Source organism: Chiloscyllium punctatum, chromosome 17 (genome assembly GCF_047496795.1).
Source record: "Chiloscyllium punctatum isolate Juve2018m chromosome 17, sChiPun1.3, whole genome shotgun sequence".
Classification (NCBI taxonomy): Eukaryota; Metazoa; Chordata; class Chondrichthyes; order Orectolobiformes; family Hemiscylliidae; genus Chiloscyllium; species Chiloscyllium punctatum.
In genome coordinates, this window is record NC_092755.1 from 49,152,612 (window position 1) to 49,174,842 (window position 22,231).

At 49.6% G+C, this 22,231-nt stretch overlaps 12 non-coding genes across 12 annotated transcripts; all 12 read right to left on the reverse strand.

Moving 5' to 3' along the window:
• Positions 1–1,322: 1,322 nt before the first annotated feature.
• Positions 1,323–1,442, reverse strand: trnal-caa (transfer RNA leucine (anticodon CAA)). Its single transcript has 2 exons — positions 1,405–1,442; positions 1,323–1,368 (listed from the first exon to the last, which is right to left on the reverse strand). It is a non-coding gene; the product is annotated as a tRNA-Leu (tRNA).
• Positions 1,443–2,754: 1,312 nt separating this feature from the next.
• trnal-caa (transfer RNA leucine (anticodon CAA)) lies at positions 2,755–2,874 on the reverse strand. Its single transcript has 2 exons — positions 2,837–2,874; positions 2,755–2,800 (listed from the first exon to the last, which is right to left on the reverse strand). It is a non-coding gene; the product is annotated as a tRNA-Leu (tRNA).
• A 1,314-nt stretch (positions 2,875–4,188) lies between these two features.
• On the reverse strand, positions 4,189–4,308 carry trnal-caa (transfer RNA leucine (anticodon CAA)). Its single transcript has 2 exons — positions 4,271–4,308; positions 4,189–4,234 (listed from the first exon to the last, which is right to left on the reverse strand). It is a non-coding gene; the product is annotated as a tRNA-Leu (tRNA).
• A 1,821-nt stretch (positions 4,309–6,129) lies between these two features.
• Positions 6,130–6,249, reverse strand: trnal-caa (transfer RNA leucine (anticodon CAA)). The gene is made up of 2 exons: positions 6,212–6,249; positions 6,130–6,175 (listed from the first exon to the last, which is right to left on the reverse strand). It is a non-coding gene; the product is annotated as a tRNA-Leu (tRNA).
• Positions 6,250–7,561: 1,312 nt separating this feature from the next.
• Positions 7,562–7,681, reverse strand: trnal-caa (transfer RNA leucine (anticodon CAA)). The gene is made up of 2 exons: positions 7,644–7,681; positions 7,562–7,607 (listed from the first exon to the last, which is right to left on the reverse strand). It is a non-coding gene; the product is annotated as a tRNA-Leu (tRNA).
• A 1,821-nt stretch (positions 7,682–9,502) lies between these two features.
• trnal-caa (transfer RNA leucine (anticodon CAA)) lies at positions 9,503–9,622 on the reverse strand. Its single transcript has 2 exons — positions 9,585–9,622; positions 9,503–9,548 (listed from the first exon to the last, which is right to left on the reverse strand). It is a non-coding gene; the product is annotated as a tRNA-Leu (tRNA).
• A 1,310-nt stretch (positions 9,623–10,932) lies between these two features.
• trnal-caa (transfer RNA leucine (anticodon CAA)) lies at positions 10,933–11,052 on the reverse strand. The gene is made up of 2 exons: positions 11,015–11,052; positions 10,933–10,978 (listed from the first exon to the last, which is right to left on the reverse strand). It is a non-coding gene; the product is annotated as a tRNA-Leu (tRNA).
• Positions 11,053–12,885: 1,833 nt separating this feature from the next.
• On the reverse strand, positions 12,886–13,005 carry trnal-caa (transfer RNA leucine (anticodon CAA)). Its single transcript has 2 exons — positions 12,968–13,005; positions 12,886–12,931 (listed from the first exon to the last, which is right to left on the reverse strand). It is a non-coding gene; the product is annotated as a tRNA-Leu (tRNA).
• A 1,823-nt stretch (positions 13,006–14,828) lies between these two features.
• Positions 14,829–14,948, reverse strand: trnal-caa (transfer RNA leucine (anticodon CAA)). The gene is made up of 2 exons: positions 14,911–14,948; positions 14,829–14,874 (listed from the first exon to the last, which is right to left on the reverse strand). It is a non-coding gene; the product is annotated as a tRNA-Leu (tRNA).
• A 1,821-nt stretch (positions 14,949–16,769) lies between these two features.
• On the reverse strand, positions 16,770–16,889 carry trnal-caa (transfer RNA leucine (anticodon CAA)). The gene is made up of 2 exons: positions 16,852–16,889; positions 16,770–16,815 (listed from the first exon to the last, which is right to left on the reverse strand). It is a non-coding gene; the product is annotated as a tRNA-Leu (tRNA).
• Positions 16,890–18,710: 1,821 nt separating this feature from the next.
• On the reverse strand, positions 18,711–18,830 carry trnal-caa (transfer RNA leucine (anticodon CAA)). Its single transcript has 2 exons — positions 18,793–18,830; positions 18,711–18,756 (listed from the first exon to the last, which is right to left on the reverse strand). It is a non-coding gene; the product is annotated as a tRNA-Leu (tRNA).
• Positions 18,831–20,659: 1,829 nt separating this feature from the next.
• trnal-caa (transfer RNA leucine (anticodon CAA)) lies at positions 20,660–20,779 on the reverse strand. Its single transcript has 2 exons — positions 20,742–20,779; positions 20,660–20,705 (listed from the first exon to the last, which is right to left on the reverse strand). It is a non-coding gene; the product is annotated as a tRNA-Leu (tRNA).
• Between the last annotated feature and the right edge of the window lie 1,452 nt (positions 20,780–22,231).

The following is a 22,231-nucleotide window of genomic DNA, read 5'->3' on the forward strand; positions in this document are numbered from 1 at the left end:
CATACACACACACATTCTCTCTCTCTCGCACACACATTCTCTCTCTCTCAAACACACTCTCTCTCACACACACACATTCTTTCACTCTCTCACACACAAAGACACATGCACACTCTCTCTTACACACACACACGCACACTCTGTCTCTCTCACACACATACACACTCTGTCTCTCTCAAACACACCTACAAATTCTCCCTCTCTGTTTCTCACACACACACATGCCCACACACTCATATACACACTCACACCTTCTCTCTCTCAAACACACATATACACATACATACTCTCTCTCACACGCACTCTCACTCACACACACGCAGACAGACACAAACACACACTCTCAGACACATACTCACACACATTCTCTCACTCTCACACAAACACACACATGTACACGCTGCCTCTCTTGCGCTCACACACACACATGCACTCTCTCTCACACACACACACGCTAACATACACACTCTCTCTCCTTCACACAAACACACACTCTCTCTCTCACACACACGCCCACAGGCACACACAATCTCACACACACACACACACACACACACACACACACCTCTCTCTCTCACACACACACACACTCTCTCTCACACGCACACAAACACATGCTAACACACACACGCTCTCTCCTTCACACACACACACAAACACACACACACTCACAGGCACACACACAATCTTTATCTCTCACACACACACACACACAATCTCTCTCTCTCACACACACACACAAACACAATCAGGTCAGGAGCTGAGTGACCCTGGGGGAAGCCAAACTGGGTGTCACTGAGCAGGTGCTGCTTGATCGCACTGTTGGAGAGCCCTTCCATCACTTTACCGAGGATTGGGAACAGATGGATGGGAGAGGAATTGGCTGAGTTGGATTTGTCCTGCTTTTTATGTCCAGGACATACCTGGATAATTTCCCACATGGCCAGGTCGATCCCAGTGTTGTCACTGTCCTGGGAGAACTTGGCTGGAGGAAGGGCATGTTGTGGAGTAGCAGCCTTCAGGAGCAGTGCCAGAGCACAGAGCCTTTGCAGTGTCCAGTGTCTCTTGATCTGACACGGAGTGAATGGAATTGTTGGAAGAATGGTGTCTGTGATGGTGGGGAGCACAGGGGGAGACTGAGTAAGATCATCCGGTGGGCACTTGCGGCTGAAGATTGTTGTAAAAGCATCAGCCTTATCTTTGCAAGTGACAGGTTGGACTCTTCCATCTTTGTGAAGGGGGAGCGACTCCTCTCCAAGAAGCTGTGAAATGTGGGGGCAGTGTGTGGGTGTGGGAAGGTTTGTTTGGGGAAAAGGGAAGAATGTCAGGAGTGGGATTTGAACCCACGCCCCTAGAAAGGGACCAGAATTCACAAGCCCTGATGTAGAGCAAGGACTAACACACCTTGAATCTGGTGCCTTAGACCACTCGGCCATCCTGACAAGCTGCGGCAGATCTCCTTCCAGATGTCTTTCTCACTCTGTACAATTAGTCACCTTGCTCTTGTGCAGACACAAAATGCAATTCCGCATTTCTGCAGCTCCCTTGCATTCACACTCAGCAACAATCCCTCATACACAGTCTCACTCTCGCACACACACGCTCTCTCTCACATGCACACGCACACACACTCTCTATCTGTCTCTCACACACACACTCTCTCTCTCACATGCACGCACAAACACACTCTCTCCCTCTCATACACACAAATTCTCCCTTTCTCTGTCTCTCTCACACACACACTCTCACTCACACACACACAGACAGACACAAACACACACTCTCAGACACATACTCACACACATTCTCTCACTCTCACACACACAAACACACACACGTACACGCTGCCTCTCTTGCGCTCACACACACACATGCACTCTCTCTCACACACACACACGCTAACATACACACTCTCTCTCCTTCACACAAACACACACTCTCTCTCTCACACACACGCCCACAGGCACACACAATCACACACACACACACACCTCTCTCTCTCACACACACACACACACACACTCTCTCTCACACGCACACAAACACATGCTAACACACACACGCTCTCTCCTTCACACACACACACAAACACACACACACTCACAGGCACACACACAATCTTTATCTCTCACACACACACACACACAATCTCTCTCTCTCACACACACACACAAACACAATCAGGTCAGGAGCTGAGTGACCCTGGGGGAAGCCAAACTGGGTGTCACTGAGCAGGTGCTGCTTGATCGCACTGTTGGAGAGCCCTTCCATCACTTTACCGAGGATTGGGAACAGATGGATGGGAGAGGAATTGGCTGAGTTGGATTTGTCCTGCTTTTTATGTCCAGGACATACCTGGATAATTTCCCACATGGCCAGGTCGATCCCAGTGTTGTCACTGTCCTGGGAGAACTTGGCTGGAGGAAGGGCATGTTGTGGAGTAGCAGCCTTCAGGAGCAGTGCCAGAGCACAGAGCCTTTGCAGTGTCCAGTGTCTCTTGATCTGAAACGGAGTGAATGGAATTGTTGGAAGAATGGTGTCTGTGATGGTGGGGAGCACAGGGGGAGACTGAGTAAGATCATCCGGTGGGCACTTGCGGCTGAAGATTGTTGTAAAAGCCTCAGCCTTCTCTTTGATAGTGACAGGTTGGACTCTTCCATCTTTGTGAAGGGGGAGCGACTCCTCTCCAAGAAGCTGTGAAATGTGGGGGCAGTGTGTGGGTGTGGGAAGGTTTGTTTGGGGAAAAGGGAAGAATGTCAGGAGTGGGATTTGAACCCACGCCCCTAGAAAGGGACCAGAATTCACAAGCCCAGATGCAGAGCAAGGACTAACACTCCTTGAGTCTGGCGCCTCAGACCACTCGGCCATCCTGACAAGCTGCTGCAGATCTCCTTCCAGATGTCTTTCTCACTCTGTACAATTAGTCACCTTGCTCTTCTGCAGACACAAAATGCAATTCCGCATTTCTGCAGCTCCCTTGCATTCACACTCAGCAACAATCCCTCATACACAGTCTCACTCTCGCACACACACACTCTCTCTCACATGCACACGCACACACACTCTCTATCTGTCTCTCACACACACACTCTCTCTCTCACATGCACGCACAAACACACTCTCTCCCTCTCATACACACAAATTCTCCCTTTCTCTGTCTCTCTCACACACACACTCTCACTCACACACACACAGACAGACACAAACACACACTCTCAGACACATACTCACACACATTCTCTCACTCTCACACACACAAACACACACACGTACACGCTGCCTCTCTTGCGCTCACACACACACATGCACTCTCTCTCACACACACACACGCTAACATACACACTCTCTCTCCTTCACACAAACACACACTCTCTCTCTCACACACACGCCCACAGGCACACACAATCACACACACACACACACACCTCTCTCTCACACACACACACACACACACTCTCTCTCACACGCACACAAACACATGCTAACACACACACGCTCTCTCCTTCACACACACACACACAAACACACACACACTCACAGGCACACACACAATCTTTATCTCTCACACACACACACACACAATCTCTCTCTCTCACACACACACACAAACACAATCAGGTCAGGAGCTGAGTGACCCTGGGGGAAGCCAAACTGGGTGTCACTGAGCAGGTGCTGCTTGATCGCACTGTTGGAGAGCCCTTCCATCACTTTACCGAGGATTGGGAACAGATGGATGGGAGAGGAATTGGCTGAGTTGGATTTGTCCTGCTTTTTATGTCCAGGACATACCTGGATAATTTCCCACATGGCCAGGTCGATCCCAGTGTTGTCACTGTCCTGGGAGAACTTGGCTGGAGGAAGGGCATGTTGTGGAGTAGCAGCCTTCAGGAGCAGTGCCAGAGCACAGAGCCTTTGCAGTGTCCAGTGTCTCTTGATCTGACACGGAGTGAATGGAATTGTTGGAAGAATGGTGTCTGTGATGGTGGGGAGCACAGGGGGAGACTGAGTAAGATCATCCGGTGGGCACTTGCGGCTGAAGATTGTTGTAAAAGCCTCAGCCTTCTCTTTGATAGTGACAGGTTGGACTCTTCCATCTTTGTGAAGGGGGAGCGACTCCTCTCCAAGAAGCTGTGAAATGTGGGGGCAGTGTGTGGGTGTGGGAAGGTTTGTTTGGGGAAAAGGGAAGAAAGTCAGGAGTGGGATTTGAACCCACGCCCCTAGAAAGGGACCAGAATTCACAAGCCCAGATGCAGAGCAAGGACTAACACTCCTTGAGTCTGGCGCCTTAGACCACTCGGCCATCCTGACAAGCTGCTGCCAAACTCCTTCCAGATGTCTTTCTCACTCTGTACAATTAGTCACCTTGCTCTTCTGCAGACACAAAATGAAATTCCGCATTTCTGCAGCTCCCTTGCATTCACACTCAGCAACAATCCCTCATACACAGTCTCACTCTCGCACACACACACTCTCTCTCACATGCACACGCACACACACTCTCTATCTGTCTCTCACACACACACTCTCTCTCTCACATGCACGCACAAACACACTCTCTCCCTCTCATGCACACAAATTCTCCCTTTCTCTGTCTCTCTCACACACACACTCTCACTCACACACACACACTTCTCCCTCTTACACACACACACTATCTCACGCACACACTCTTTCTCACACACACCAACAAATTCTTCCTCTCTCTCTCTCAGACACACGCAAACACACTCTTGCAGACATACACATACAAATTCTCTCTCTCTCACACGCACCCACTCTCACTCACACACACACATACACGCACATACACACACACATTCTCTCTCTCTCGCACACACATTCTCTCTCTCTCAAACACACTCTCTCTCACACACACACATTCTTTCACTCTCTCACACACAAAGACACATGCACACTCTCTCTTACACACACACACGCACACTCTGTCTCTCTCACACACATACACACTCTGTCTCTCTCAAACACACCTACAAATTCTCCCTCTCTGTTTCTCACACACACACATGCCCACACACTCATATACACACTCACACCCTCTCTCTCTCAAACACACATATACACATACATACTCTCTCTCACACACACTCTCACTCACACACACGCAGACAGACACAAACACACACTCTCAGACACATACTCACACACATTCTCTCACTCTCACACACACAAACACACACATGTACACGCTGCCTCTCTTGCGCTCACACACACACATGCACTCTCTCTCACACACACACACGCTAACATACACACTCTCTCTCCTTCACACAAACACACACTCTCTCTCTCACACACACGCCCACAGGCACACACAATCTCACACACACACACACACACACACACACACACACCTCTCTCTCTCACACACACACACACTCTCTCTCACACGCACACAAACACATGCTAACACACACACGCTCTCTCCTTCACACACACACACAAACACACACACACTCACAGGCACACACACAATCTTTATCTCTCACACACACACACACACAATCTCTCTCTCTCACACACACACACAAACACAATCAGGTCAGGAGCTGAGTGACCCTGGGGGAAGCCAAACTGGGTGTCACTGAGCAGGTGCTGCTTGATCGCACTGTTGGAGAGCCCTTCCATCACTTTACCGAGGATTGGGAACAGATGGATGGGAGAGGAATTGGCTGAGTTGGATTTGTCCTGCTTTTTATGTCCAGGACATACCTGGATAATTTCCCACATGGCCAGGTCGATCCCAGTGTTGTCACTGTCCTGGGAGAACTTGGCTGGAGGAAGGGCATGTTGTGGAGTAGCAGCCTTCAGGAGCAGTGCCAGAGCACAGAGCCTTTGCAGTGTCCAGTGTCTCTTGATCTGACACGGAGTGAATGGAATTGTTGGAAGAATGGTGTCTGTGATGGTGGGGAGCACAGGGGGAGACTGAGTAAGATCATCCGGTGGGCACTTGCGGCTGAAGATTGTTGTAAAAGCCTCAGCCTTCTCTTTGATAGTGACAGGTTGGACTCTTCCATCTTTGTGAAGGGGGAGCGACTCCTCTCCAAGAAGCTGTGAAATGTGGGGGCAGTGTGTGGGTGTGGGAAGGTTTGTTTGGGGAAAAGGGAAGAATGTCAGGAGTGGGATTTGAACCCACGCCCCTAGAAAGGGACCAGAATTCACAAGCCCAGATGCAGAGCAAGGACTAACACTCCTTGAGTCTGGCGCCTTAGACCACTCGGCCATCCTGACAAGCTGCTGCAGATCTCCTTCCAGATGTCTTTCTCACTCTGTACAATTAGTCACCTTGCTCTTGTGCAGACACAAAATGCAATTCCGCATTTCTGCAGCTCCCTTGCATTCACACTCAGCAACAATCCCTCATACACAGTCTCACTCTCGCACACACACACTCTCTCTCACATGCACACGCACACACACTCTCTATCTGTCTCTCACACACACACTCTCTCTCTCACATGCACGCACAAACACACTCTCTCCCTCTCATACACACAAATTCTCCCTTTCTCTGTCTCTCTCACACACACACTCTCACTCACACACACACAGACAGACACAAACACACACTCTCAGACACATACTCACACACATTCTCTCACTCTCACACACACAAACACACACACGTACACGCTGCCTCTCTTGCGCTCACACACACACATGCACTCTCTCTCACACACACACACGCTAACATACACACTCTCTCTCCTTCACACAAACACACACTCTCTCTCTCACACACACGCCCACAGGCACACACAATCACACACACACACACACACCTCTCTCTCACACACACACACACACACACTCTCTCTCACACGCACACAAACACATGCTAACACACACACGCTCTCTCCTTCACACACACACACAAACACACACACGCTCACAGGCACACACACAATCTTTATCTCTCACACACACACACACACAATCTCTCTCTCTCACACACACACACAAACACAATCAGGTCAGGAGCTGAGTGACCCTGGGGGAAGCCAAACTGGGTGTCACTGAGCAGGTGCTGCTTGATCGCACTGTTGGAGAGCCCTTCCATCACTTTACCGAGGATTGGGAACAGATGGATGGGAGAGGAATTGGCTGAGTTGGATTTGTCCTGCTTTTTATGTCCAGGACATACCTGGATAATTTCCCACATGGCCAGGTCGATCCCAGTGTTGTCACTGTCCTGGGAGAACTTGGCTGGAGGAAGGGCATGTTGTGGAGTAGCAGCCTTCAGGAGCAGTGCCAGAGCACAGAGCCTTTGCAGTGTCCAGTGTCTCTTGATCTGACACGGAGTGAATGGAATTGTTGGAAGAATGGTGTCTGTGATGGTGGGGAGCACAGGGGGAGACTGAGTAAGATCATCCGGTGGGCACTTGCGGCTGAAGATTGTTGTAAAAGCCTCAGCCTTCTCTTTGATAGTGACAGGTTGGACTCTTCCATCTTTGTGAAGGGGGAGCGACTCCTCTCCAAGAAGCTGTGAAATGTGGGGGCAGTGTGTGGGTGTGGGAAGGTTTGTTTGGGGAAAAGGGAAGAAAGTCAGGAGTGGGATTTGAACCCACGCCCCTAGAAAGGGACCAGAATTCACAAGCCCAGATGCAGAGCAAGGACTAACACTCCTTGAGTCTGGCACCTTAGACCACTCGGCCATCCTGACAAGCTGCTGCCGAACTCCTTCCAGATGTCTTTCTCACTCTGTACAATTAGTCACCTTGCTCTTGTGCAGACACAAAATGAAATTCCGCATTTCTGCAGCTCCCTTGCATTCACACTCAGCAACAATCCCTCATACACAGTCTCACTCTCGCACACACACACTCTCTCTCACATGCACACGCACACACACTCTCTATCTGTCTCTCACACACACACTCTCTCTCTCACATGCACGCACAAACACACTCTCTCCCTCTCATGCACACAAATTCTCCCTTTCTCTGTCTCTCTCACACACACACTCTCACTCACACACACACACTTCTCCCTCTTACACACACACACTATCTCACGCACACACTCTTTCTCACACACACCAACAAATTCTTCCTCTCTCTCTCTCAGACACACGCAAACACACTCTTGCAGACATACACATACAAATTCTCTCTCTCTCACACGCACCCACTCTCACTCACACACACACATACACGCACATACACACACACATTCTCTCTCTCTCGCACACACATTCTCTCTCTCTCAAACACACTCTCTCTCACACACACACATTCTTTCACTCTCTCACACACAAAGACACATGCACACTCTCTCTTACACACACACACGCACACTCTGTCTCTCTCACACACATACACACTCTGTCTCTCTCAAACACACCTACAAATTCTCCCTCTCTGTTTCTCACACACACACATGCCCACACACTCATATACACACTCACACCCTCTCTCTCTCAAACACACATATACACATACATACTCTCTCTCACACACACTCTCACTCACACACACGCAGACAGACACAAACACACACTCTCAGACACATACTCACACACATTCTCTCACTCTCACACACACAAACACACACATGTACACGCTGCCTCTCTTGCGCTCACACACACACATGCACTCTCTCTCACACACACACACGCTAACATACACACTCTCTCTCCTTCACACAAACACACACTCTCTCTCTCACACACACGCCCACAGGCACACACAATCTCACACACACACACACACACACACACACACACACCTCTCTCTCTCACACACACACACACTCTCTCTCACACGCACACAAACACATGCTAACACACACACGCTCTCTCCTTCACACACACACACAAACACACACACACTCACAGGCACACACACAATCTTTATCTCTCACACACACACACACACAATCTCTCTCTCTCACACACACACACAAACACAATCAGGTCAGGAGCTGAGTGACCCTGGGGGAAGCCAAACTGGGTGTCACTGAGCAGGTGCTGCTTGATCGCACTGTTGGAGAGCCCTTCCATCACTTTACCGAGGATTGGGAACAGATGGATGGGAGAGGAATTGGCTGAGTTGGATTTGTCCTGCTTTTTATGTCCAGGACATACCTGGATAATTTCCCACATGGCCAGGTCGATCCCAGTGTTGTCACTGTCCTGGGAGAACTTGGCTGGAGGAAGGGCATGTTGTGGAGTAGCAGCCTTCAGGAGCAGTGCCAGAGCACAGAGCCTTTGCAGTGTCCAGTGTCTCTTGATCTGACACGGAGTGAATGGAATTGTTGGAAGAATGGTGTCTGTGATGGTGGGGAGCACAGGGGGAGACTGAGTAAGATCATCCGGTGGGCACTTGCGGCTGAAGATTGTTGTAAAAGCCTCAGCCTTCTCTTTGATAGTGACAGGTTGGACTCTTCCATCTTTGTGAAGGGGGAGCGACTCCTCTCCAAGAAGCTGTGAAATGTGGGGGCAGTGTGTGGGTGTGGGAAGGTTTGTTTGGGGAAAAGGGAAGAATGTCAGGAGGGGGATTTGAACCCACGCCCCTAGAAAGGGACCAGAATTCACAAGCCCAGATGCAGAGCAAGGACGAACACTCCTTGAGTCTGGCGCCTTAGACCACTCGGCCATCCTGACAAGCTGCTGCAGATCTCCTTCCAGATGTCTTTCTCACTCTGTACAATTAGTCACCTTGCTCTTCTGCAGACACAAAATGCAATTCCGCATTTCTGCAGCTCCCTTGCATTCACACTCAGCAACAATCCCTCATACACAGTCTCACTCTCGCACACACACACTCTCTCTCACATGCACACGCACACACACTCTCTATCTGTCTCTCACACACACACTCTCTCTCTCACATGCACGCACAAACACACTCTCTCCCTCTCATACACACAAATTCTCCCTTTCTCTGTCTCTCTCACACACACACTCTCACTCACACACACACAGACAGACACAAACACACACTCTCAGACACATACTCACACACATTCTCTCACTCTCACACACACAAACACACACACGTACACGCTGCCTCTCTTGCGCTCACACACACACATGCACTCTCTCTCACACACACACACGCTAACATACACACTCTCTCTCCTTCACACAAACACACACTCTCTCTCTCACACACACGCCCACAGGCACACACAATCACACACACACACACACCTCTCTCTCTCACACACACACACACACACTCTCTCTCACACGCACACAAACACATGCTAACACACACACGCTCTCTCCTTCACACACACACACAAACACACACACACTCACAGGCACACACACAATCTTTATCTCTCACACACACACACACACAATCTCTCTCTCTCACACACACACACAAACACAATCAGGTCAGGAGCTGAGTGACCCTGGGGGAAGCCAAACTGGGTGTCACTGAGCAGGTGCTGCTTGATCGCACTGTTGGAGAGCCCTTCCATCACTTTACCGAGGATTGGGAACAGATGGATGGGAGAGGAATTGGCTGAGTTGGATTTGTCCTGCTTTTTATGTCCAGGACATACCTGGATAATTTCCCACATGGCCAGGTCGATCCCAGTGTTGTCACTGTCCTGGGAGAACTTGGCTGGAGGAAGGGCATGTTGTGGAGTAGCAGCCTTCAGGAGCAGTGCCAGAGCACAGAGCCTTTGCAGTGTCCAGTGTCTCTTGATCTGACACGGAGTGAATGGAATTGTTGGAAGAATGGTGTCTGTGATGGTGGGGAGCACAGGGGGAGACTGAGTAAGATCATCCGGTGGGCACTTGCGGCTGAAGATTGTTGTAAAAGCCTCAGCCTTCTCTTTGATAGTGACAGGTTGGACTCTTCCATCTTTGTGAAGGGGGAGCGACTCCTCTCCAAGAAGCTGTGAAATGTGGGGGCAGTGTGTGGGTGTGGGAAGGTTTGTTTGGGGAAAAGGGAAGAAAGTCAGGAGTGGGATTTGAACCCACGCCCCTAGAAAGGGACCAGAATTCACAAGCCCAGATGCAGAGCAAGGACTAACACTCCTTGAGTCTGGCGCCTTAGACCACTCGGCCATCCTGACAAGCTGCTGCAGATCTCTTTCCAGATGTCTTTCTCACTCTGTACAATTAGTCACCTTGCTCTTCTGCAGACACAAAATGCAATTCCGCATTTCTGCAGCTCCCTTGCATTCACACTCAGCAACAATCCCTCATACACAGTCTCACTCTCGCACACACACACTCTCTCTCACATGCACACGCACACACACTCTCTATCTGTCTCTCACACACACACTCTCTCTCTCACATGCACGCACAAACACACTCTCTCCCTCTCATGCACACAAATTCTCCCTTTCTCTGTCTCTCTCACACACACACTCTCACTCACACACACACACTTCTCCCTCTTACACACACACACTATCTCACGCACACACTCTTTCTCACACACACCAACAAATTCTTCCTCTCTCTCTCTCAGACACACGCAAACACACTCGTGCAGACATACACATACAAATTCTCTCTCTCTCACACGCACCCACTCTCACTCACACACACACATACACGCACATACACACACACATTCTCTCTCTCTCGCACACACATTCTCTCTCTCTCAAACACACTCTCTCTCACACACACACATTCTTTCACTCTCTCACACACAAAGACACATGCACACTCTCTCTTACACACACACACGCACACTCTGTCTCTCTCACACACATACACACTCTGTCTCTCTCAAACACACCTACAAATTCTCCCTCTCTGTTTCTCACACACACACATGCCCACACACTCATATACACACTCACACCCTCTCTCTCTCAAACACACATATACACATACATACTCTCTCTCACACACACTCTCACTCACACACACGCAGACAGACACAAACACACACTCTCAGACACATACTCACACACATTCTCTCACTCTCACACACACAAACACACACATGTACACGCTGCCTCTCTTGCGCTCACACACACACATGCACTCTCTCTCACACACACACACGCTAACATACACACTCTCTCTCCTTCACACAAACACACACTCTCTCTCTCACACACACGCCCACAGGCACACACAATCTCACACACACACACACACACACACACACACACACACACACCTCTCTCTCTCACACACACACACACACACTCTCTCTCACACGCACACAAACACATGCTAACACACACACGCTCTCTCCTTCACACACACACACACAAACACACACACACTCACAGGCACACACACAATCTTTATCTCTCACACACACACACACACAATCTCTCTCTCTCACACACACACACAAACACAATCAGGTCAGGAGCTGAGTGACCCTGGGGGAAGCCAAACTGGGTGTCACTGAGCAGGTGCTGCTTGATCGCACTGTTGGAGAGCCCTTCCATCACTTTACCGAGGATTGGGAACAGATGGATGGGAGAGGAATTGGCTGAGTTGGATTTGTCCTGCTTTTTATGTCCAGGACATACCTGGATAATTTCCCACATGGCCAGGTCGATCCCAGTGTTGTCACTGTCCTGGGAGAACTTGGCTGGAGGAAGGGCATGTTGTGGAGTAGCAGCCTTCAGGAGCAGTGCCAGAGCACAGAGCCTTTGCAGTGTCCAGTGTCTCTTGATCTGACACGGAGTGAATGGAATTGTTGGAAGAATGGTGTCTGTGATGGTGGGGAGCACAGGGGGAGACTGAGTAAGATCATCCGGTGGGCACTTGCGGCTGAAGATTGTTGTAAAAGCCTCAGCCTTCTCTTTGATAGTGACAGGTTGGACTCTTCCATCTTTGTGAAGGGGGAGCGACTCCTCTCCAAGAAGCTGTGAAATGTGGGGGCAGTGTGTGGGTGTGGGAAGGTTTGTTTGGGGAAAAGGGAAGAATGTCAGGAGTGGGATTTGAACCCACGCCCCTAGAAAGGGACCAGAATTCACAAGCCCAGATGCAGAGCAAGGACTAACACTCCTTGAGTCTGGCGCCTTAGACCACTCGGCCATCCTGACAAGCTGCGGCAGATCTCCTTCCAGATGTCTTTCTCACTCTGTACAATTAGTCACCTTGCTCTTGTGCAGACACAAAATGCAATTCCGCATTTCTGCAGCTCCCTTGCATTCACACTCAGCAACAATCCCTCATACACAGTCTCACTCTCGCACACACACACTCTCTCTCACATGCACACGCACACACACTCTCTATCTGTCTCTCACACACACACTCTCTCTCTCACATGCACGCACAAACACACTCTCTCCCTCTCATGCACACAAATTCTCCCTTTCTCTGTCTCTCTCACACACACACTCTCACTCACACACACACACTTCTCCCTCTTACACACACACACTATCTCACGCACACACTCTTTCTCACACACACCAACAAATTCTTCCTCTCTCTCTCTCAGACACACGCAAACACACTCGTGCAGACATACACATACAAATTCTCTCTCTCTCACACGCACCCACTCTCACTCACACACACACATACACGCACATACACACACACATTCTCTCTCTCTCGCACACACATTCTCTCTCTCTCAAACACACTCTCTCTCACACACACACATTCTTTCACTCTCTCACACACAAAGACACATGCACACTCTCTCTTACACACACACACGCACACTCTGTCTCTCTCACACACATACACACTCTGTCTCTCTCAAACACACCTACAAATTCTCCCTCTCTGTTTCTCACACACACACATGCCCACACACTCATATACACACTCACACCTTCTCTCTCTCAAACACACATATACACATACATACTCTCTCTCACACGCACTCTCACTCACACACACGCAGACAGACACAAACACACACTCTCAGACACATACTCACACACATTCTCTCACTCTCACACACACAAACACACACATGTACACGCTGCCTCTCTTGCGCTCACACACACACATGCACTCTCTCTCACACACACACACGCTAACATACACACTCTCTCTCCTTCACACAAACACACACTCTCTCTCTCACACACACGCCCACAGGCACACACAATCTCACACACACACACACACACACACACACACACACACCTCTCTCTCTCACACACACACACACTCTCTCTCACACGCACACAAACACATGCTAACACACACACGCTCTCTCCTTCACACACACACACAAACGCACACACACTCACAGGCACACACACAATCTTTATCTCTCACACACACACACACACAATCTCTCTCTCTCACACACACACACAAACACAATCAGGTCAGGAGCTGAGTGACCCTGGGGGAAGCCAAACTGGGTGTCACTGAGCAGGTGCTGCTTGATCGCACTGTTGGAGAGCCCTTCCATCACTTTACCGAGGATTGGGAACAGATGGATGGGAGAGGAATTGGCTGAGTTGGATTTGTCCTGCTTTTTATGTCCAGGACATACCTGGATAATTTCCCACATGGCCAGGTCGATCCCAGTGTTGTCACTGTCCTGGGAGAACTTGGCTGGAGGAAGGGCATGTTGTGCAGTAGCAGCCTTCAGGAGCAGTGCCAGAGCACAGAGCCTTTGCAGTGTCCAGTGTCTCTTGATCTGACACGGAGTGAATGGAATTGTTGGAAGAATGGTGTCTGTGATGGTGGGGAGCACAGGGGGAGACTGAGTAAGATCATCCGGTGGGCACTTGCGGCTGAAGATTGTTGGAAAAGCCTCAGCCTTCTCTTTGATAGTGACAGGTTGGACTCTTCCATCTTTGTGAAGGGGGAGCGACTCCTCTCCAAGAAGCTGTGAAATGTGGGGGCAGTGTGTGGGTGTGGGAAGGTTTGTTTGGGGAAAAGGGAAGAATGCCAGGAGTGGGATTTGAACCCACGCCCCTAGAAACGGACCAGAATTCACAAGCCCAGATGCAGAGCAAGGACTAACACTCCTTGAGTCTGGCGCCTTAGACCACTCGGCCATCCTGACAAGCTGCTGCAGATCTCCTTCCAGATGTCTTTCTCACTCTGTACAATTAGTCACCTTGCTCTTCTGCAGACACAAAATGCAATTCCGCATTTCTGCAGCTCCCTTGCATTCACACTCAGCAACAATCCCTCATACACAGTCTCACTCTCGCACACACACACTCTCTCTCACATGCACACGCACACACACTCTCTATCTGTCTCTCACACACACACTCTCTCTCTCACATGCACGCACAAACACACTCTCTCCCTCTCATGCACACAAATTCTCCCTTTCTCTGTCTCTCTCACACACACACTCTCACTCACACACACACACTTCTCCCTCTTACACACACACACTATCTCACGCACACACTCTTTCTCACACACACCAACAAATTCTTCCTCTCTCTCTCTCAGACACACGCAAACACACTCTTGCAGACATACACATACAAATTCTCTCTCTCTCACACGCACCCACTCTCACTCACACACACACATACACGCACATACACACACACATTCTCTCTCTCTCGCACACACATTCTCTCTCTCTCAAACACACTCTCTCTCACACACACACATTCTTTCACTCTCTCACACACAAAGACACATGCACACTCTCTCTTACACACACACACGCACACTCTGTCTCTCTCACACACATACACACTCTGTCTCTCTCAAACACACCTACAAATTCTCCCTCTCTGTTTCTCACACACACACATGCCCACACACTCATATACACACTCACACCCTCTCTCTCTCAAACACACATATACACATACATACTCTCTCTCACACACACTCTCACTCACACACACGCAGACAGACACAAACACACACTCTCAGACACATACTCACACACATTCTCTCACTCTCACACACACAAACACACACATGTACACGCTGCCTCTCTTGCGCTCACACACACACATGCACTCTCTCTCACACACACACACGCTAACATACACACTCTCTCTCCTTCACACAAACACACACTCTCTCTCTCACACACACGCCCACAGGCACACACAATCTCACACACACACACACACACACACACACACACACCTCTCTCTCTCACACACACACACACTCTCTCTCACACGCACACAAACACATGCTAACACACACACGCTCTCTCCTTCACACACACACACAAACACACACACACTCACAGGCACACACACAATCTTTATCTCTCACACACACACACACACAATCTCTCTCTCTCACACACACACACAAACACAATCAGGTCAGGAGCTGAGTGACCCTGGGGGAAGCCAAACTGGGTGTCACTGAGCAGGTGCTGCTTGATCGCACTGTTGGAGAGCCCTTCCATCACTTTACCGAGGATTGGGAACAGATGGATGGGAGAGGAATTGGCTGAGTTGGATTTGTCCTGCTTTTTATGTCCAGGACATACCTGGATAATTTCCCACATGGCCAGGTCGATCCCAGTGTTGTCACTGTCCTGGGAGAACTTGGCTGGAGGAAGGGCATGTTGTGGAGTAGCAGCCTTCAGGAGCAGTGCCAGAGCACAGAGCCTTTGCAGTGTCCAGTGTCTCTTGATCTGACACGGAGTGAATGGAATTGTTGGAAGAATGGTGTCTGTGATGGTGGGGAGCACAGGGGGAGACTGAGTAAGATCATCCGGTGGGCACTTGCGGCTGAAGATTGTTGTAAAAGCCTCAGCCTTCTCTTTGATAGTGACAGGTTGGACTCTTCCATCTTTGTGAAGGGGGAGCGACTCCTCTCCAAGAAGCTGTGAAATGTGGGGGCAGTGTGTGGGTGTGGGAAGGTTTGTTTGGGGAAAAGGGAAGAAAGTCAGGAGTGGGATTTGAACCCACGCCCCTAGAAAGGGACCAGAATTCACAAGCCCAGATGCAGAGCAAGGACTAACACTCCTTGAATCTGGCGCCTTAGACCACTCGGCCATCCTGACAAGCTGCTGCAGATCTCCTTCCAGATGTCTTTCTCACTCTGTACAATTAGTCACCTTGCTCTTGTGCAGACACAAAATGCAATTCCGCATTTCTGCAGCTCCCTTGCATTCACACTCAGCAACAATCCCTCATACACAGTCTCACTCTCGCACACACACACTCTCTCTCACATGCACACGCACACACACTCTCTATCTGTCTCTCACACACACACTCTCTCTCTCACATGCACGCACAAACACACTCTCTCCCTCTCATGCACACAAATTCTCCCTTTCTCTGTCTCTCTCACACACACACTCTCACTCACACACACACACTTCTCCCTCTTACACACACACACTATCTCACGCACACACTCTTTCTCACACACACCAACAAATTCTTCCTCTCTCTCTCTCAGACACACGCAAACACACTCTTGCAGACATACACATACAAATTCTCTCTCTCTCACACGCACCCACTCTCACTCACACACACACATACACGCACATACACACACACATTCTCTCTCTCTCGCACACACATTCTCTCTCTCTCAAACACACTCTCTCTCACACACACACATTCTTTCACTCTCTCACACACAAAGACACATGCACACTCTCTCTTACACACACACACGCACACTCTGTCTCTCTCACACACATACACACTCTGTCTCTCTCAAACACACCTACAAATTCTCCCTCTCTGTTTCTCACACACACACATGCCCACACACTCATATACACACTCACACCCTCTCTCTCTCAAACACACATATACACATACATACTCTCTCTCACACACACTCTCACTCACACACACGCAGACAGACACAAACACACACTCTCAGACACATACTCACACACATTCTCTCACTCTCACACACACAAACACACACATGTACACGCTGCCTCTCTTGCGCTCACACACACACATGCACTCTCTCTCACACACACACACGCTAACATACACACTCTCTCTCCTTCACACAAACACACACTCTCTCTCTCACACACACGCCCACAGGCACACACAATCTCACACACACACACACACACACACACACACACACCTCTCTCTCTCACACACACACACACTCTCTCTCACACGCACACAAACACATGCTAACACACACACGCTCTCTCCTTCACACACACACACAAACACACACACACTCACAGGCACACACACAATCTTTATCTCTCACACACACACACACACAATCTCTCTCTCTCACACACACACACAAACACAATCAGGTCAGGAGCTGAGTGACCCTGGGGGAAGCCAAACTGGGTGTCACTGAGCAGGTGCTGCTTGATCGCACTGTTGGAGAGCCCTTCCATCACTTTACCGAGGATTGGGAACAGATGGATGGGAGAGGAATTGGCTGAGTTGGATTTGTCCTGCTTTTTATGTCCAGGACATACCTGGATAATTTCCCACATGGCCAGGTCGATCCCAGTGTTGTCACTGTCCTGGGAGAACTTGGCTGGAGGAAGGGCATGTTGTGGAGTAGCAGCCTTCAGGAGCAGTGCCAGAGCACAGAGCCTTTGCAGTGTCCAGTGTCTCTTGATCTGACACGGAGTGAATGGAATTGTTGGAAGAATGGTGTCTGTGATGGTGGGGAGCACAGGGGGAGACTGAGTAAGATCATCCGGTGGGCACTTGCGGCTGAAGATTGTTGTAAAAGCCTCAGCCTTCTCTTTGATAGTGACAGGTTGGACTCTTCCATCTTTGTGAAGGGGGAGCGACTCCTCTCCAAGAAGCTGTGAAATGTGGGGGCAGTGTGTGGGTGTGGGAAGGTTTGTTTGGGGAAAAGGAAAGAAAGTCAGGAGTGGGATTTGAACCCACGCCCCTATAAAGGGACCAGAATTCACAAGCCCAGATGCAGAGCAAGGACTAACACTCCTTGAGTCTGGCGCCTTAGACCACTCGGCCATCCTGACAAGCTGCTGCAGATCTCCTTCCAGATGTCTTTCTCACTCTGTACAATTAGTCACCTTGCTCTTCTGCAGACACAAAATGCAATTCCGCATTTCTGCAGCTCCCTTGCATTCACACTCAGCAACAATCCCTCATACACAGTCTCACTCTCGCACACACACACTCTCTCTCACATGCACACGCACACACACTCTCTATCTGTCTCTCACACACACACTCTCTCTCTCACATGCACGCACAAACACACTCTCTCCCTCTCATGCACACAAATTCTCCCTTTCTCTGTCTCTCTCACACACACACTCTCACTCACACACACACACTTCTCCCTCTTACACACACACACTATCTCACGCACACACTCTTTCTCACACACACCAACAAATTCTTCCTCTCTCTCTCTCAGACACACGCAAACACACTCGTGCAGACATACACATACAAATTCTCTCTCTCTCACACGCACCCACTCTCACTCACACACACACATACACGCACATACACACACACATTCTCTCTCTCTCGCACACACATTCTCTCTCTCTCAAACACACTCTCTCTCACACACACACATTCTTTCACTCTCTCACACACAAAGACACATGCACACTCTCTCTTACACACACACACGCACACTCTGTCTCTCTCACACACATACACACTCTGTCTCTCTCAAACACACCTACAAATTCTCCCTCTCTGTTTCTCACACACACACATGCCCACACACTCATATACACACTCACACCCTCTCTCTCTCAAACACACATATACACATACATACTCTCTCTCACACACACTCTCACTCACACACACGCAGACAGACACAAACACACACTCTCAGACACATACTCACACACATTCTCTCACTCTCACACACACAAACACACACATGTACACGCTGCCTCTCTTGCGCTCACACACACACATGCACTCTCTCTCACACACACACACGCTAACATACACACTCTCTCTCCTTCACACAAACACACACTCTCTCTCTCACACACACGCCCACAGGCACACACAATCTCACACACACACACAAACACACACACACACACACACACACACCTCTCTCTCTCACACACACACACACTCTCTCTCACACGCACACAAACACATGCTAACACACACACGCTCTCTCCTTCACACACACACACAAACACACACACACTCACAGGCACACACACAATCTTTATCTCTCACACACACACACACACAATCTCTCTCTCTCACACACACACACAAACACAATCAGGTCAGGAGCTGAGTGACCCTGGGGGAAGCCAAACTGGGTGTCACTGAGCAGGTGCTGCTTGATCGCACTGTTGGAGAGCCCTTCCATCACTTTACCGAGGATTGGGAACAGATGGATGGGAGAGGAATTGGCTGAGTTGGATTTGTCCTGCTTTTTATGTCCAGGACATACCTGGATAATTTCCCACATGGCCAGGTCGATCCCAGTGTTGTCACTGTCCTGGGAGAACTTGGCTGGAGGAAGGGCATGTTGTGGAGTAGCAGCCTTCAGGAGCAGTGCCAGAGCACAGAGCCTTTGCAGTGTCCAGTGTCTCTTGATCTGACACGGAGTGAATGGAATTGTTGGAAGAATGGTGTCTGTGATGGTGGGGAGCACAGGGGGAGACTGAGTAAGATCATCCGGTGGGCACTTGCGGCTGAAGATTGTTGTAAAAGCCTCAGCCTTCTCTTTGCAAGTGACAGGTTGGACTCTTCCATCTTTGTGAAGGGGGAGCGACTCCTCTCCAAGAAGCTGTGAAATGTGGGGGCAGTGTGTGGGTGTGGGAAGGTTTGTTTGGGGAAAAGGGAAGAATGTCAGGAGTGGGATTTGAACCCACGCCCCTAGAAAGGGACCAGAATTCACAAGCCCAGATGCAGAGCAAGGACTAACACTCCTTGAGTCTGGCGCCTTAGACCACTCGGCCATCCTGACAAGCTGCGGCAGTTCTCCTTCCAGATGTCTTTCTCACTCTGTACAATTAGTCACCTTGCTCTTGTGCAGACACAAAATGCAATTCCGCATTTCTGCAGCTCCCTTGCATTCACACTCAGCAACAATCCCTCATACACAGTCTCACTCTCGTACACACACACTCTCTCTCACATGCACACGCACACACACTCTCTATCTGTCTCTCACACACACACTCTCTCTCTCACATGCACGCACAAACACACTCTCTCCCTCTCATGCACACAAATTCTCCCTTTCTCTGTCTCTCTCACACACACACTCTCACTCACACACACACACTTCTCCCTCTTACACACACACACTATCTCACGCACACACTCTTTCTCACACACACCAACAAATTCTTCCTCTCTCTCTCTCAGACACACGCAAACACACTCGTGCAGACATACACATACAAATTCTCTCTCTCTCACACGCACCCACTCTCACTCACACACACACATACACGCACATACACACACACATTCTCTCTCTCTCGCACACACATTCTCTCTCTCTCAAACACACTCTCTCTCACACACACACATTCTTTCACTCTCTCACACACAAAGACACATGCACACTCTCTCTTACACACACACACGCACACTCTGTCTCTCTCACACACATACACACTCTGTCTCTCTCAAACACACCTACAAATTCTCCCTCTCTGTTTCTCACACACACACATGCCCACACACTCATATACACACTCACACCCTCTCTCTCTCAAACACACATATACACATACATACTCTCTCTCACACGCACTCTCACTCACACACACGCAGACAGACACAAACACACACTCTCAGACACATACTCACACACATTCTCTCACTCTCACACACACAAACACACACATGTACACGCTGCCTCTCTTGCGCTCACACACACACATGCACTCTCTCTCACACACACACACGCTAACATACACACTCTCTCTCCTTCACACAAACACACACTCTCTCTCTCACACACACGCCCACAGGCACACACAATCTCACACACACACACACACACACACACACACACACACCTCTCTCTCTCACACACACACACACTCTCTCTCACACGCACACAAACACATGCTAACACACACACGCTCTCTCCTTCACACACACACACAAACGCACACACACTCACAGGCACACACACAATCTTTATCTCTCACACACACACACACACAATCTCTCTCTCTCACACACACACACAAACACAATCAGGTCAGGAGCTGAGTGACCCTGGGGGAAGCCAAACTGGGTGTCACTGAGCAGGTGCTGCTTGATCGCACTGTTGGAGAGCCCTTCCATCACTTTACCGAGGATTGGGAACAGATGGATGGGAGAGGAATTGGCTGAGTTGGATTTGTCCTGCTTTTTATGTCCAGGACATACCTGGATAATTTCCCACATGGCCAGGTCG